This window comes from Symphalangus syndactylus, chromosome 1 (genome assembly GCF_028878055.3).
Source record: "Symphalangus syndactylus isolate Jambi chromosome 1, NHGRI_mSymSyn1-v2.1_pri, whole genome shotgun sequence".
Lineage (NCBI taxonomy): Eukaryota > Metazoa > Chordata > Mammalia > Primates > Hylobatidae > Symphalangus > Symphalangus syndactylus.
The window spans coordinates 43,997,784-44,016,233 of NC_072423.2; the positions used below are offsets into that span (position 1 = coordinate 43,997,784).

The 18,450-nt window shown below is 36.4% G+C and overlaps 1 protein-coding gene across 2 annotated transcripts in view; it reads right to left on the reverse strand.

Annotated features, from left to right (window-relative positions):
- Nucleotides 1-239: 239 nt before the first annotated feature.
- The window catches only part of PIK3C3 (phosphatidylinositol 3-kinase catalytic subunit type 3), a 763,308-nt gene continuing 745,097 nt past the window's right edge, over nt 240-18,450 (reverse strand). For both annotated transcript variants that reach the window (XM_063645758.1, XM_063645868.1), the window contains 2 exons: nt 8,551-8,669; nt 240-5,575 (listed from right to left, as the gene is read on the reverse strand). The gene's annotated coding sequence lies outside the window, so the exon portion shown is untranslated. The remainder of the gene's footprint in view (nt 5,576-8,550; nt 8,670-18,450) is intronic.

The window sequence follows — 18,450 nt, forward strand, 5'->3', positions numbered from 1 at the left end:
CTTTACATGCCCTGAACGTAGCTTTCCCTTTCCATTTCTCTTTTTTTTTCTTGTCTGGGGCAGGAGAACCACAGAAGTGATTAGTAAAAAAAATACTTGTGTTGAAAGTTGCCTTAAAATGCTTGTAATCTTACACCTGAATGCAAATCTCCCCTCTTTACAAACGTCCGTTATGAAAACTCAAGAATGAAATCAAAATTGTAAAAGGAGTAGAGAAAGAGGACCATTCTCTATACTGCTTTTCCGTGCATATTTTTTAACATATTGTCCCCCCAACATATTTTTTTTTTTTTTTAGCAAATGGTCATACCTCTGCTGTTTTCACATTTTTAGAAGATGTTTTTAGAACACATTTTAACTCAGTCTTACAGATAATGTTCATATTTTAGGGGCCCACATGTTTTATCAGTTTGTTCTTTTCTAAGGAAACAGTTGAGCAAGAACTTTGTTATTCTTCTAACCTAAATTATGTCTATCATGAGGTTAGTGACTTTGGCAGGCAGAGGTAACAAGTCTGAAGCCTGATTACTTGGTCTCAAAGTGAAGGAAATGGAGTCCCGAACCAAATAAATAGGTAGTAAAGGTAAATTAAAAACATGAAAAAATTATTCTGAAAGGTGCAGGTTGAGTAGTATTATTTTCCACCTCTGGCTGGTCTACCCTGTAGAAACTCTGCTCTTTATTATATATCTTTCTTAATAGTTTCTTATATATCCGCCCAGTGTTTCTTTATGTAAATGAAAATAAATGTGAATACATGTTCTTACTCCTCTCATATGCGTGTACATGAAAGGTAGCTCATTATATAACCTGTTTTGTAACTTGCTTTTTGTCCTTAACAGTATGTCTTGGGAATCTTTCCTTGCTAGTACAGAGAAAGTTTTATCATTCTTGTTTTCTAAAAACTTTTATTTTAAGTTCAGGGGTATATGTGCAGGTTCATTGCACTGGTAAATTTGTATAAACATTATACAGGCTTATTGTACAGATTATTTAATCACCCAGGTATTAAGCCTAGTATCCATTAGTTGTTTTTCCTGATACTTTACTTCCTCCACCCTTCACCCTTCAATAGGCCCCAGTGCGTGTTGTTCCTCTTTATGTGTCCATGTGTTCTCATCACTTAGCTCCCACTTATAAGTGAGAACATGCAGTATTTGGTTTTTTGTTCCTCTGTTACTTTGCTAAGGATAATGGCCTCCAGCTCCATCTATGTTCCTGCAAAGGACATCTCATTCTCTTTTATGGCTGCATAGTATTCCATCTATAAGAAAGTTAAACAAATTTACAGGAAAAACATCAACCTCGTTAAAAAGTGGACAAAGGAGATGAACAGACACTTCAAAAGAAGACATACATCAACCAACAATCAAATGAAAAAAACTTCAACATCACTAATCATTAGAGAAATGCAAATCAAAACCATGAGATACCATCTCACACCAGTTAGAATGGTTATTATTAAAAAGTCAAAAAATAACAGATGCTGGGACGTTTGTGGAGAAAAAGGAATGCATATACACTGTTGGTGGGAGTGTAAATTAGTTCATCCATTGTGGAACAGAGTGTGGTGATTTCTCAAAGACCTAAAAACTGAAATACCATTCAACCTAGCAATCCCATTACTGGGTATATACCTAAAGGAATATAAATTGCTCTATTAGAAAGACACATGCACATGTATGTCCGCTGCAGCATTATTCACAATAACAATGGTATAGAATCAACTTATATGCCCAACAAAGATAAGCTGGATAAAAAAAGTTGTACATATACACCATTTTTTAAAATAACTGAGTAGTATTTCATGGTATATGTATGTCCCTTTTTTTATCCAATGCTCTGTTGATGGACAAAAGTTGATTCCATATCTTTGCTATTGTTAATAGTGCTATGACAAACATAAAAATGCAGTTATCTTTTTGATATGATTTCTTTCCCTTTAGGTGTATACCCAGTAGGGAAATTGCTGGATTGAATACTAGTTCTATTTTCAGTTATTTGAAACATCTCCATATCATATTTTTGTAGAGGTTGCACTAATTTGCAGTCCTATAACAATGTATAAGCATTCCTTTTTTTCCACATCTTTGCCAACATATGTTGCTTTTGACTTTTTAATATGGCCATTCTGACTGGTGTAAAATGGTATCTCATTGTTGTTTTAATTTGCATTTCTCTGATGATTAGTAACGTTGAACATTTTTTTTCTTGTCCATTTACATGTTTTCTTTTTAAAAATATCTGTTTATGTCATTTGCCCACTTTTTAATGGGGTTATTTTTTGTTTCTTATTGAGCCGTTTGAGTTCCTTGCAGATTCTGGTCAAATGCATAGGTTGCAAATACTTTTCCCATCCTGTAGCTTGTCACTTACTCTGTTGACTGCTTCTTTGCTGTGCAGAAGCCTTTTAGTTTAATTAAGTCCCACTTCTCTATTTTTGTTTCGGTTGTGTTCACTTTTGTGATCTTCATCATAAATTCTTTGCCTACACCAATGTCCAGAAGTGTTTTTACTACATTTTCTTCTAGGACTTTTATAGTTTTAAGTCTTACTTGTAGATCTTTAATTCATGTTGTGTTGATTTCTGTATATGGTGAAAAGTATGAGTCCAGCTTCATTCTTATACATATGGCTATATAATTTTCTCAGCACCATTGATTGAATAGGGTGCTTTTCCTTTGTGTATATTTTTGTTGACTTTGTTGAAGATTAGTTGGTTGTAGGTATGTGGTTTTATTTCTGGGTTTTTTTTTTTTTTCTGTTCCATTGATCTATGTGTCTATTTTTATACCAGTACCATTCTGTTTTGATTATTATTGCCTTATGGTATAATTTGAAGTCAGGTAATATGAGGCCTCTGGTCTGGGTTTGTTCATTTTGTTTAAGACTACTTTATCTAGTCATGCTCTTTTTAGGTTCTATATATGAATTTTAGAATTTGATAGAAATTGCATTGAATCTGTATATTGCTTTGGATAGCATAATCATTTTAACAATGATCATGATTCTTCTAATCAGTGAGCATGAGATGTTTCCTTGTTTGTTTGTGACATCTAAAATTTTTTCCATTAGTGTTTTGTGGTGCTCCTTATTGAGATGTTTTCCCACTCTTGGTTAAATATATTCCTCGGTTTTTTTTGTTTGTTTGTTTGTGTGTTTTTTGGGGACAATTTTCTGTATCTTTGTGAATGGGATTGCCTTCATGATTTAGTCCCAGGCTAGAACATTATTGGTGTATAGAAATGCTACAAATTCCTGTTTCCTAATTTTGTGCCCTGAAACTTCACGAATTTATTTATCAAATCTAAGAGTATGATGGTGGAGTGTTTAGAATTTTCTAAATATAACATCATAAAATCAGCAAACAGGGATAATTTGACTTCCTCTTTTTTTCAATTTGGATGACTTTTATTTTATTTTTTTCTTGCCCAATTGCCCTGGCAAGAACTTTCAGTACTATAGTCAATAGAAGTGGTGAAAGTGGGCATCTTGGACTTGTTCCAGTTTTTAGAGGGAATGCTTTCAACTTTTTTCCATTAAGAATGATGTTGACTGGGGATTTGTCATATATTGCCTTTATTATGTTGAAGTATCTTCCGTCTATGCCTAGTTTGTTAAGGATTTTTATTATAAACTAATGCTAAATTGTATCACATGCTTTCTCTGCATCTACTGAAATGACCTATGATTTTTGTCCTTAATTCTGCTTATGTGATATATCACACTTATTGATTTGTGTATGTTGAACCATCATTGAATCCCTGGGATAAGATCCACTCGATTATGGTGTACCATCTTTTTGATGTGCTGTTGGATTCCATTTGCTAGTATTTTGTTGAGGATCTTTGCATCTATATTCTTCAGGGATAAGGTGACACTGGCCTTGTAGAATGAGATAGGGAGAGCTCCTTTCTCCTGGATTTTGTGAAAAAGTTTCAGGAGGAATGGTAGTAGTTCTTTCTGCATGTTTGGTAGAATTTCACTGTGAATCCTCCTGGTCCTGGGCTTTGTTGTTGTTGGGAGAGTTTCAAATTACAATTTCAATCTCACTATTCATTATTGGTCTGTGTAAGAGTTCTCCTTTTCCTGGTTTAATCTTGGGAGGTTGTATGCTTCCAGGAATTTATTGGTTTCCTCTAGGTTTTCTGGTTTGTGATCATATAGTTATTTATAATAGTCTCTGATGATCTTTGTGCCTCTGTGGTATCAGTAATAATGTCTCCTTTTTCATTTATGATTGTGTTTATTTGGATCTCTCTTTTCTATGCTACTTACTTGAGAAGAAATCTGCTGTCTCTGTTCACAGGCCCAAGGCACAATTTTGAGAGTTTAACACTGGGCTGCATTCCACCCTTGGGCCAGCTTCAAGAAATTAGAAAATTAACTCAGGGTATTAATGAGAAATGTATCAAGGAGATGGGTATCTTACAAAGCAAAAGCAGAAATTCTAAACCTAAAAAAAATCTATTGAAGGAAATACAAAATGTATTTGAAAGCTTCAGTAACAGAATAGATCAAGCTGTTGAAAAAATCTCAGAACTTGAAGATAAGTCTTTTGAAATAATCCAGTAAGACAAAGATAACAACAACAAAGAAGAATAAAAGGGGGTGCACAAAGCCTTTGCGATGTCTGGGACCACATAAAGTGACTGAAATTAGAAATTATTGGTATTCCTGATGGGAAAGAAAGATTATTTAAAAGCTTAGAAAACCTGTTTAAGAAAATAATTGATGAAAACTTCCCACATCTAGCAAGAGAGTCAGACATCCAGTTACAGGAGGCCCAGCAATCCTCAGGAATATACATTGCATAAAGTGCTTCATCATAGCATATTATATTCAGAATGCCTAAAGTCAAAGTGAAAAAAAATTAATTAACAAAAGAAGAGTGACTAGTCACCTTTAAAGGAAACCCCATTAGACCAACAGCAGATATTTCAGCAGAAATGTTACAGGCCAGAGATTATGAAATCTCTGGTTACTTTAGTCCTTCATGCTATGGGAGATAAACAATGTGCTCAAAGGAGCTATGGGCTGAGAAGTCCTTGTACATTGAGTTGAAATACACACACACACACACACACACGTGTGTGTATGTGTGATTCCTTGGCTAAGAGCTTGACGACAGTGCCTTTCTCCTTCCTCATCTTCTCTGTTTTATAAGGAGTTAAGAAAAGAAGGGCTTCTAAACCTTGTTACAGAGTTCACCTTTTCCCTCACTTGCTGCCAACTGAACTCCAGGGTGGCAAGTCAGCAATCTCATCAGTCTTCATTGAATCAGAAGGCTGATTGTGTAATTAGAATGAACTAAACATCTGAGGAACCAGGTGACAGAAACTGGCGAGAGTGTCTTACGATAACTTTTACTCTGTATTACATGCAATGCCCAGACCATATTTGGAATTATTTTACTCTGCATTCGATCCTGTCTGAAGGTCAGACACCACGCTTCTCTGAACCTGAGATAATAGATCTGGTATTGCTCCCTTGTGATTAGGCTCAAACAACCTCAGTGTCCATTGCCTTCAGCAGTACACCATTCCAGCAAATGGCAAGGATGTTTTCGTATTTCCTATAGGATAAAAAGTAGAGAAACTATGTTAAAATTTCACAGTCTTTCTCCTCCTGTTATACCTCCACCTTTGGCAAAACCGTATTAAAACTTTAGTTTTTCTATCTCTTTTATTTTCTCATCAAAGACACAAATATCCACTCAAATAGCTTAGGGAACTTACATTTTGAATGACAGATAATTTCTAAAGCAAGAAGTTTTAAGCATAAATGCTTAAATGTTATTCATTCTCTCATAGTGCACTGTACACAATTTAAGGAGAATAAACAGCAACTTGATTCCAAAAATGGTCATAATTTATTGATCTTGTTATTCTAGGAAGATGGAAAAGCACCCACATGGCAAAATCTCTAAAGTTTTGGCTCAAGTGAGCTTTCCCCAAACTTTCCCTATCACTCTCATGACAATGATGTTTGTGTCTCTCCTTAATTAAATCTGCATGACTTTCTATCTGGAGTTTGATCTGCTCTCCCACCATCACTTACAGGGATTGTTTCCTTTAGATATAAGTGGTTTTCTCCCTTTCAGATATGTTTATATTTTAAAGAATCTATAAATTTTAGCATTGCCCTGGAACACAATACTGGGGCTTATGGCTTTTTAGTGTTGTCAAGTGTTAAGCCTCTTAATGTTTTTTTGCCTAGTTTGAGCACATACAGATTGGGGCTTGCTGAATCCCCATTTGTATCATTCACTCCACAGTAGAAGTCTATGTCATCATTTCTCATGGTACTGGAGGCATACTCCTAGAATGATACTTGAAGGCCACTTTAGTCAAGAAATACCCAAATGGGTGATTACACCTAAAATGTAACAGAGTAGTACTAGTTTATTATATAACTTTCAACTGAATTCCTCCTAGCAGACAGCACCATGCATTCAACTCTGCTGCCTAAGGGAGAAGATCCCATTTCTTAGGATTCTTAATGACTCTGACTCCCCATGGGGAAACTTATTTTTAGTGTTCTATGGATATGTCCACTGGAAAAAAAATTTGTGCTAAGCCCAAACCTATAAATTGCATCTTATTACAGTCAAGTCAACATGACCAGCTACCACTATCCGATTCTGTCTCGCTTGATATGTACTGCTTCTGTCTAGCTTGATATGTATTTCATCTGACAACACTAGTTGTATCACTTCCCCTAACTAAATTTTATTTTTTATAAAGTAGGTTGTAGAACTCTTGTTTTGGCCACATCTGGAAAAAAAAAAAGTCATATGTACATTTCTGAAATTTCTCTCTGATTGCTCACTCTGAAACAAATAACTCAGATTTTTGAACTTCTATTGACAAAATCTATAGGTTTCCTACCTGTTTGTCTTTTCACTCATATGTAGATTCAAGAATCTAAAAACTGTGATTAGTGGAACAATACGTAGTACTTAGTAGGATCCATAAGTGTCTGCCTTGAAGACTGAATCAAGAAGCCCACCAAAGTCTTCACTGACTTGCCACAGTGACTCTTGACAAGTTCAGAAAAGTAGAGGGCCTTGTTTCTATATTGTCCACAAAATGTCCCTTCTGGAATCTATTTCCTAACACAGTCCAAGCTCAGACTTGAAACCCATTGGTTAGTATTTTTTAAATTATGTGCTAGTTCTTCATAAATATCTCAGAGCACACATTGTACTTGAAGAGATCTTTAACCCTCAATGATTGGTGGATGTGGTAGTCACTGAAGAAATCTTTACAATTAATATATATCCCCACCTGTGTCAACATACCACACATATTTCAAAAAGGTTCAATAGAATATGTGCCCGGTCAGGGACAATTTCAAACTAGCTTCTCACCTGGCAATCTGGGATGTGAAGTTACTTCTCATGCAATGCCCTGCCAATGACAATAATTCCACCTGAGTGTACACTAGAGACTTCAAAGTTCATGTCAGCTACTACCTTTTCCACTGGTTGTTAAGGATTACCTGCTTTGCCAATCACTAACTGTGTAATCTTGTTGTATCATATCTAGGGTTACCAGATTCAGGAAATAAAAATGCAGAGCACCCAGCTAAATTCGAATGCAGATAAGTACGCAAGATTTGAGACATATTTAAACTTAAAAAAATTTGAAATTCAAATGTAACTGGATGCCCTGTATTTCATCTGACAACACTCGTTCTATCACTTCCCCTAACTAAATTTTATTTTTCTCATCTCTAAAAACATTGCCTCATGTGAACTGCTGTATACATTAAATGCATGCCTGGCTCAGAAAGCGTTTTGTAATCTATAATTAGTTACGTGTTATCATTGTCATTATTGCAATTATTCACCTATCCTATTATCCAATCTTTGTTTCCATTTGGCTTATGTTCAATCTACTTCCAAATGGATCATTTAAATATTTTATTATTAATAATATACTTATTTTTTCAAAGGGGCCCAATATTGCTCTTTGTTGCTTTTTAAGACAGCATTTTAAGATTGTGTTTTGGTGTCTATGGTCATGAGAACATTTTCCTTTCAGTTCCTCCTGGCATTGATGGATTGCCTGCATCTGTTGTACAAACAATCATGGTGAAACAGTAGGAAATGTTGTTTCAACTTGACTTTACTCCCTGAAATATTCTAAGCATATGGTGAGGTGGCAAGAGTATGGTCCCAGGGTGGGAATTTTGAGAGACAGAGGGAGCCTATATTTTTACATCACTCAGTTGGATCTGTGGAGACTTCATTAGCAAAATAGTCTCAGGAAAAATTATCAAAATAGCTGAGTTCCTTCCCACCCCCAACCATACCTGAGCTAACCAAATATAGGAAGTCTTAAATGCTACAAATCAGACAAATACATTTTATTAAAAGTACATTTTTATGGCCAGGTGCAGTGGCTCACACCTGTAATCCTAGTACTTTGGGAGGCCGAGGCAGACAGATTGCCTGAGGTTGGGAGTTTGAGACCAGCCTGACGAACTTGGAGAAACCCCGTCTCTACTAAAAATACAAAATTAGCTGAGCATGGTGGCACATACCTGTAATCCCAGCTACTCAGGAGGCTGAGGCAGGAGAATCACTTGATCCCGGGAGGCAGTGGTTGTGGTGAGCTGAGATCGCACCATTGCACTCTAGCCTGGGCAACAAGAGCGAAATTCTGTCAAAAAACAAACAAACAAACAAAAACAATTTTAAACATATTTTTAAATAAGAGTTTATGTTTTGGGAGAATAGAAAGAAAGAAACATAATAGCGAAAAAAATCTAGAATGGTTGGCTTTAATCAAGGTACTAAGCAAAGTTCCACACTCCGGACATTTTTCAGATTTCAACCTAAAACAAAATGAAAGCCCTTCACATAATCATTGAAGGTCTAAATAGAAATAAGGAAACTTAATTATTAGTATGTGAGTCCTTTGTAGTTTAATAGGCCCTTAACATATAGAGCTTCCTTTGCAAAATCATGCAAATATGTCTGCTTCAAAGAAAATAGAAAGATTGGGCATCCTCTTAAGAGAGACACACCATGACTTTGTCAAGTGTACAGCTCCTGGGGCAATCTTGATTATCAATAACAGGAGTCCAACTTAAGGTATCTAGACACTGGAGGACCTCATAAGATCAGTCCATCTGTAAGAAGGTCAGTGTTATAACCTGGTTTCTAGGAGAACTAGTCCCAGGAACTCACTCACTGCTGCTACTCTCAGTGTCCTTCTCACATCTAATTTCTGCATGTTAGCCTCATCGTCTTCTATTGTAGACATCTTGTATTTCTTCAAATTGTAGAAACAAGGCTGCTAAAAGCACGAGAGTTCTTCTTGAGAGAAGACTGACTGTGATAATTACGATTTAAAAATCCTATGGAAAAATTCTGGCCCTTTTTCAATCAACTGTGACTAGCAGAAAAGTCTTATATTTAGGCATCCATTTCTCTACTAGAAAATTGTAGTTGATGTTACAATTTTATAACAGAAAAGACATCTTTAGGAGATATCTCACAAAGGCTGAGCGAGGAAAGAAATTTCCAGAAAGATATTTCTACTCATAGAAAATGGGAAGGAATACTGAGTAGGCAAACCAATAGGTATTCACTACAGAAAACTGACAGATATTAAATTAATGTCAGACACAAAAGTAAATTACAATTCTGGTATGTGCTAAGTTATAACACAGAAGCTTGGTTGGAAAGGGCCTTTTTGAGGAAGTGTCATTTAACTTGAAGCAGAGAGAAGAGTGGATAAAAAAAAGTATTCCTGCCAAGGACACAGTGTGTGAGATGGCCTTAAGGGAAAAAAGTACTCAATGTTTAAAAAACAGTGAAAACACAAGGGTCACTGTGGCTTAGGAATGTTGAAAACATATAGAACAACTGGAAGTCATGCCAGCATGGGAAAAAATGTGTTCACTGGAAGCCAAGTTAAGGATTTTGTATTTTTTTTCCTCAAGTGAAATGGGTTTTTATTAAAAATATTTATAGGACCCAATGGATGTTTTCATAAATTATATCTCACAGATGAGAATTTAGGGGCCATAGAAAGATAAGAGTAGAAGATATGAATAAAGAGAAAAAAGTTTATAGTTGGGCTAAGGTGGGAGATGAAGACTGAAATTATCTAGCACTGCCTTTGTTATGTCGCTAGATCAATTTTTTCTCCCCTTTACCATGTTGAAAATCACCACATGGAACATCTATATTCAGCCAAACTGATGAAGCTTGGCATTTCTTATATGTGCCCATCTGTTCCATGATCACGAAAACAAATTTAAGTGTATTGTTAGGACACTAGATTGATCTGCTATCTAAGGAAGTAAAAAATAGTAAGTTTGGAAAGGCATCTTTCTGTAATAATTTTTTAATAAAAATAACCATGTTATAGGAAGTTAGAAATGCTTATGAGAATTCATCTATCCCATTGCCCAATTTTCAGTGAGACTTCACCAAACATCTGTAATAAAGATCTGCCATATTAAAAGACATCAGAGAAGTCAATGATGTGATTTAAATGAACAAGCAAATGGTGGAGACACTGTCTTCATTTTTTGTTATTAATGATTTTGAAAATATAATTTGCTTGAGATAAACTTAGGACATAGCGATAATGAAGAGCAACAAAGAAATAAAAATACTCCTGCATATATGGACTGAGTGCACACCTGATATGGCATTGAATCTACATATTGCTTTTAAAATACACTGGAAAGGAAAAAACAGTCAAATATTACCAATTACTTTTTTTTAAACACATTGACCTTGAACCAATTTGATGTAATCTTCTTTTTTCCCCAATTTATTCACTTGACAGTTAATTTTGGTCATGCATAAATGTATTTATTATCACAATAAGTTCACCAATGAAATATTTATTTTAGGGTACTATATTTTCATATAGTAAAATGTTATATGTTAATAAATTAACTAAAAGTATAACAGAATATGCCTGGCTGGGATAGACTAAGGTATTCTGTTGTAATAAGACACATAACAATTATTCAGTGACTTAAGAGATATACCAGTCTGTTTCTTACTCAAGTAATAGTCCAGGGTAGGTGTTCTTGGCAAGTGGGTTGTTCCCTTTATGTCATGATTCAGAGACACAGGGGAACAGTGGTATTGCCATCTGCAGAAAATGACTTTATGATTGGCCATGCCCTGGTCATCTTAGCCAGTAGGGAGAGAAAAAAGAGTATAGCAAGATATCCAAAATCTGAAAGGCCACATGTCAATTCATTTACATATCAACGCTTTGTTGCTAAGAGGGCTAAGATATGCAGTCTGCAATAACACAGCTGAATCTTAGTCCAACTCCATAATTTTGAAAGAACGTGGATCTTGGTGGACAACAGTCTTCGTTATGCGATTAGAAGAATAAAACTTCTAGAAGAATCTAATTTAAATACCTTCAGAAAATTAACATTTAAGGCCAATCCTCACCTCTGTTGTGGGTTTATGGATCTCTATCACCTTAGCCAGCAGATGAACAAACAGTGACAGCTATGAGAGCGGGTGTTCCTTTATTGGAGTGGCTGTCAGCTCAGACACTTAAGGGCTCTGTGATCTTGAGTGTTCTTATGACAATGTTTACCTCACAGGATTATGGTGTGAGTTTAATGATGTTAAATAATATAATAATGTAGAACAAATGCCTTGGGTTGAGAGCAAAGTGAGACCTCAACAGATGAGATTTTCTGCCACTCTTTTTTCTGTCTTCTGCCAGAGTGTTTCCATCTTATGTTAGAACCAGATTTAGACAGATTCAGACAACATAGAGCTTCCCCTCTCAATCTCCAACAAATTTAGGCTATAGAATATGTTGGCATATTATGTAAGATTTATAATTATATTGGATGATATTTGGCTTTATCTGTGGTCCTAAGAGAGCCGCACACACTAGGGGAAGGATCACTTTGTCTTAGCCAGGTGCCTAGAAGACACCATGCAGGAGTCTCTGGACTCACGGTCTGGGGATTTCTTACCTCTGAGGAAAAATTCTTATCTTTATTTGTACTCATATGAAATGGAAGGGGCATGACAACACAGAACAAATATAAATGAAAGAGTGGGCCCTGTGTAGTAAACTTCCTCCACCAGACAAACACAAGGAGAAAATGGATAGGAGAGACCCACTAGCAGGTGTTATTTGTCAGGGCTCTCCAGAGAAGCAACACCAATAGAGGCGGGAGAGAGAGAGAGAGGGGGAGAGAGAGAGAGAGATTATCCATAGGACAGGCTGCTGACAGGCTGGAGATTGAACTAGGAATTGATGTTACAGTCTTGAGCTAGAATTCCTTCTTTTGGAAATCTCAGTCTTTGCTCTTAAAGGCCTTCAGCTGATTGACTGACTGATTGACTGAGACCCATTCACATTATCAAGAGTAATCTACTTTACTCAAAGCCTACTGATTTAAATGTTATTAAAGCCAAAAATAGTCACAATAACAAGTAGACTATTGTTTGACCAAGCAACTAGGCACCATGGCTTAGTCAAGTTGCCACATAAAATTGACCATCACAATATGAACGGCCTTCTAACACACAGAAACCTAACACTTGAGTGTGCATGGCCCAGTCCAGTGCTCTGGGATTTGATCCACCAGTTAGTTAGAAACCTTTTCCTTGGAAAACAAAAAGAAATGCTAGAAGAAAGTTTAACCCTCCCTCTTCCACCCAGGGAATAGTGTCTTTCATTTTCTTTTTAGACAGGAGTAGGTGACAGGGCTACTAAATAAAATTGATGAGGAAAGAGAATCAAATCAAATAAAGAAGGATAATCCTTATGTAGGTATTGCACAAAAGTATGAAAATCTCAATAATTTTATAACTGGTGCATCCTAAATAAATAATATATGTGTATTTTTATGGAGAGGAGGGTTAATATTTAATTTTAAACTTACTCTTGTCAAAAGGAAGCAAGAAGGAACTAGGTTACCAGTTCTGAAAACATGCTAAAATGCAAACAATGTAATATACCTTTTGTTAGTTGTATTTTTATAAGTTTGCTCTGAACAGAATTGCTAAATATTTTCTGATAAATTGTACAGGAAATTGGCATCCTTTAAATCTTCTGAGGATCCAAATAGTAATAGAATATATTAGAATGAAGCATGGTTGCAATTTATAGTAAGCATCAAAGACAGAATAAATTTGTTTTAAATGAGGGAAGTTTATGAAATAATTAAACTACTTTTCTGAGTAGGAGCAAAATAATTTAAGTTTAGTTCTGTAGACTAGCATATTCTTTTGTTCATGGAGGTTGAAATTTTATGGAGCTATAAACAACAAAGGGAACTGACAACCTGTAATGTGTTTAAAAGAGGCAAAACTGGATCTCTATATAAATTGTTAAAAATAAAAAGTAGTTCACACTTTTGTATACTTATTTTGTAATTATTTTGAAAGTATGGAATATGTTGGGCTCTGATATGTAAGAGAAAAGCTCAACCCTAAGAGCAACTGGTCACAGACTCTGGTTGCGAAAATATTCTACAAGATAATGAGTCACCTTTTGTCAACCCGTCCAATTAAAATGTTTATTCTGCTAAGATGCAATGGTTTTAATAATAAAACATTTTGTTAAGGCATTTCATGGAAAAGCGAGTGTGAAGGTAAAGTAAGTGTTTCAGGCTTATTTACTGTTTTTCCTCTGAAAGAATTTTAATAAATAATGGGTGTTAAGAAAGCTATAAGAATATAATTCTTTTTTTTCTTTTTTTTTATTATTATACTTTAGGTTTTAGGGTACATGTGCACAATGTGCAGGTTTGTTACATATGTATCCATGTGCCATGTTGATTTCCTGCACCCATTAACTCGTCATTTAGCATTAGGTATATCTCCTAATGCTGTACCTCCCCCCTCCCCCCCACCCCACAACAGTCCCTGGAGTGTGATGTTCCCCTTCCTGTGTCCATGAGCTCTCATTGTTCAATTCCCACCTATGAGCGAGAACATGCAGTGTTTAGTTTTTTGTCCTTGCGATAGTTTACTGAGAATGATGGTTTCCAGTTTCATCCATGTCTCTACAAAGGACATGAACTCATCATTTTTTATGGCTGCATAGTATTCCATGGTGTATATGTGCCACATTTTCTTAATCCAGTCTATCGTTGTTGGACATTTGGGTTGGTTCCAAGTCTTTGCTATTGTGAATAGTGCCGCAATAAACATACATGTGCATGTGTCTTTATAGCAGCATGATTTATAATCTTTTGGGTATATACCTAGTAATGGGATGGCTGGGTCAAATGGTATTTCTAGTTCTAGATCCCTGAGGAATCGCCACACTGACTTCCACAATGGTTGAACTAGTTTACAGTCCCATCAACAGTGTAAAAGTGTTCCTATTTCTCCACAACCTCTCCAGCACCTGTTGTTTCCTGACTTTTTAATGATGGCCATTCTAACTGGTGTGAGATGGTATCTCATTGTGGTTTTGATTTGCATTTCTCTGATGGCCAGTGATGATGAGCATTTTTTCATGTGTTTTTTGGCTGCATAAATGTCTTCTTTTGAGAAGTGTCTGTTCATGTCCTTCACCCACTTTTTGATGGGGTTGTTTGTTTTTTCTTGTAAATTTGTTTGAGTTCATTGTAGATTCTGGATATTGGCCCTTTGTCAGATGAGTAGGTTGCAAAAATTTTCTCCCATTCTGTGGGTTGCCTGTTCACTCTGATGGTAGTTTCTTTTGCTGTGCAGAAGCTCTTTAGTTTCATTAGATCCCATTCGTCAATTTTGGCTTTTGTTGCCATTGCTTTCGGTGTTTTAGACATGAAGTCCTTTCCCATGCCTATGTCCTGAATGGTATTGCCTAGGTTTTCTTCTAGGGTTTTTATGGTTTTAGGTCTAACATGTAAGTCTTTAATCCATCTTGAATTAATTTTTGTATAAGGTGTAAGGAAGGGATCCAGTTTCAGCTTTCTACATATGGCTAGCCAGTTTTCCCAGCACCATGTATTAAATAGGGAATCCTTTCCCCATTGCTTGTTTTTGTCAGGTTTGTCAAAGATCAGATAGTTGTAGATATGTGGCATTATTTCTGAGGGCTCTGTTCTGTTCCATTGATCTATGTCTCTGTTGTGGTACTAGTACCATGCTGTTTTGGTTACTATAGCCTTGTAGTATAGTTTGAAGTCAGGTAGCGTGATGCCTCCAGCTTTGTTCTTTTGGCTTAGGATTGACTAGGCGATGCAGGCTCTTTTTTGGTTCCATATGAACTTTAAAGTAGTTTTTTCCAATTCTGTGAAGAAAGTCATTGGTAGCTTGATGGGGATGGCATTGAATCTATAAATTGCCTTGGGCAGTATGGCCATTTTCACGATATTGATTCTTCCAACCCATGAGCATGGAATGTTCTTCCATTTGTTTGTATCCTCTTTTATTTCATTGAGCAGTGGTTTGTAGTTCTCCTTGAAGAGGTCCTTCACATCCCTTGTAGGTTGGATTCCTAGGTATTTAATTCTCTTTGAAGCAATTGTGAATGGGAGTTCACTCATGATTTGGCTCTGTTTGTCTGTGATTGGTGTACAAGAATGCTTGTGATTTTTGTACATTGATTTTGTATCCTGAGACTTTGCTGAAGTTGCGTATCAGCTTAAGGAGATTTTGGGCTGAGATGATGGGGTTTTCTAGATATGCAATCATGTCATCTGCAAACAGGGACAATTTGACTTCCTCTTTTCCTAATTGAATACCCTTTATTTCCTTCTCCTGCCGGATTGCTCTGGCCAGAACTTCCAACACTATGTTGAATAGGAGTGGTGAGAGAGGGCATCCCTGTCTTGTGCCTATTTTCAAAGGGAATGCTTCCAGTTTTTGCCCATTCAGTATGATATTGGCTGTGGGTTTGTCATAGATAGCTCTTATTATTTTGAGATACGTCCCATCAATACCTAATTTATTGAGAGTTTTTAGCATGAAGGGTTGTTGAATTTTGTCAAAGGCCTTTTCTGCATCTATTGAGATAATCATGTGGTTTTTGTCTTTAGTTCTGTTTATATGCTGGATTACATTTATTGATTTGCATATGTTGAACCAGCCTTGCATCCCAGGGATGAAGCCCACTTGATCATGGTGTATAAGCTTTTTGATGTGCTGCTGGATTCGGTTTGCCAGTATTTTATTGAGGATTTTTGCATCAATGTTCATCAAGGATATCGTCCTGATACCAAAGCCTGGCAGAGACATAACCAAAAAAGAGAATAAGAATATAATTCTAAAACCCAAACATACCAGAAGAAATCCAACACTGACTGTATCTCTCATTTGCTCAAGAGTAATGTCCTTTCTTTCCCTTTTGCCACCAGCACTATGGCTAGTCCATATCCTACATATTTTGTATTCCCTTAATCATATTATCACTATTACAGAGATAAACACAGCAACTGTGCTTAGGGTTTGCACAGTGTTAGTTCCACTTGCCATTTCTGTCAAAGCAACAACAGTTCATGTAATAAAAATCACATACGTTATGGCTGGGCGCGGTGGCTCACGCTTGTAATCCCAGCACTTTAGGAGGCCGAGGCGGGCAGATCACGAGGTCAGGAGATCGAGACCACGATGAAACCCCGTCTCCACTAAAAATACAAAAAATTAGCCGGGCGTGGTGGTGGGCGCCTGTAGTCCCTGCTACTCGGAGAGGCTGAGGCAGGAGAATGGCGTGAACCCGGGAGGCGGAGCTTGCAGTGAGCCAAGATTGCGCCACTGCACTCCAGCCTGGGCGACAGAGCAAGACTCTGTCTCAAAAAAAAAAAAAAATCACATACGTTGTCAATTCCAAGTTGAAAAACAACGCATTGCAGAGATAAATGTATATGTGTGTATATATATATATACATATTTGTGCACATACACTCATATATTTTTCTATGCTAGTGATACCTGTGCTTTCAACAGCATTTACTCAAGTCTAAAGGAAGAGCATTCTCACTGAACCACGCTGCACAAGTATGCCCCAATATACTCAGGCAATACACACACACACACACACACACAGGCATACACACACACGCAACTTCTGTTTTTATATAATCTAATTTGTTAACTTCTTTTTATTATTTTATTTGTTTTGTCCCCTGATTTCTTATTTAACACTTTACTTTCTGGTTTGTTGATTTTTAATAGTATACTTTAAATCCTACCTATTGCCTATACAACAATCAATAAGTTTATTCTACTTTCTACTTCAGCACTCAGCCTCCAGCAATTCATCAGCTACAGTTCATGCTTTTCTACCCCTGCTCTAGTTTCAATGGAGGTTTCTGTTCATGGGTTTCTGCTTCTAATAAGTTGTGATTTTCTGTATCCAGCCTGTCTGTCTCTCCAATTTTGGGGGCAGCACTTTGTCCTATGACCTTACCACCCTTACAGATTTAAGAAGAGTTGATATTTCAGTTTTTTTGAACTTTTTACTTGTTAGGATTGAGCAGTCACTTCTAAGCTTCTTTCATGCTGGACTGGAGACTGTAAGTCCTGCTTTATGTTTCTACAGGGAAAAAATATCAGCTGAAGTGTGCTAAAACATATTTTCTGATATGTTACAGTAATTTTGTTTAGATTTATTTGTCTTTCTTCTGTTTATTCTGTGGATTTGGGGTGGCTTATAAGATTAATACTTATAATGGCAATAAGATTAATACTTATAATGGCATATTCTTCTGTCACGGTATCAAAGTCTAGAATCTTTAGTGATTTTCGTTTTACTTTTATGATTGGGGGAAAAACTGGTGTCCTCCAGTTTGTTTGTTTGTTTGCCCTCTTTTATCTTGCAGAGCCCTACTATCTCCCCTTTTGCTTTTTCTCTTGCCACTTAATTGATGAAAGGTGTTTCTCTCTCACTTTTGGTCTTTTTCTTCCCCAGGAGCTCTGGGGGGCTCCCATGTCAAGTGACACACACTACTAAATTCTTTCCCTACCATGTATGCTCTGACCTACGAAGATACATTTTTAGTGTTCAGATTTAGAGTGGAACTACTCTTTCTGATTCTTGTTTTTAGCTCACCTTTAGCCCAATCACAGCTTCCCTCTTGTTTCCTCCCTCCACTTTTCCTCAGATTGCTCTTGTTTGATCTCAGTCTTGTGCCATGGCAGGCTCATAAAAGAAATTCCCGGAATTTGGTGTTTTATTGTTTGTTTTCATTTGTCTTTCCTTCCTTTGTGATTACAGTTATTTAAAAATTAAGCCATATTCTACCTTCAAGTATGTTGAATGCATTGCTTGGAGTAGTTTTGTTTCTTTCTTGTTTTTCTGTATTCATCTATAGGAAATATTGAAGACACAGACATAAGTTCCACTAGTTCTTCAGCTTCTCCTTTCACTCCTCTTTTCCATGAGAAACTAGAGTCCAAACACTGTCTGGAGGGGTAGTCTTTAGAAGGCATTACCCAAATGCTCCCCAATCTGAAGTTAACTCTATATAGGGCACCACAGGCTAACTAGGTCCAAG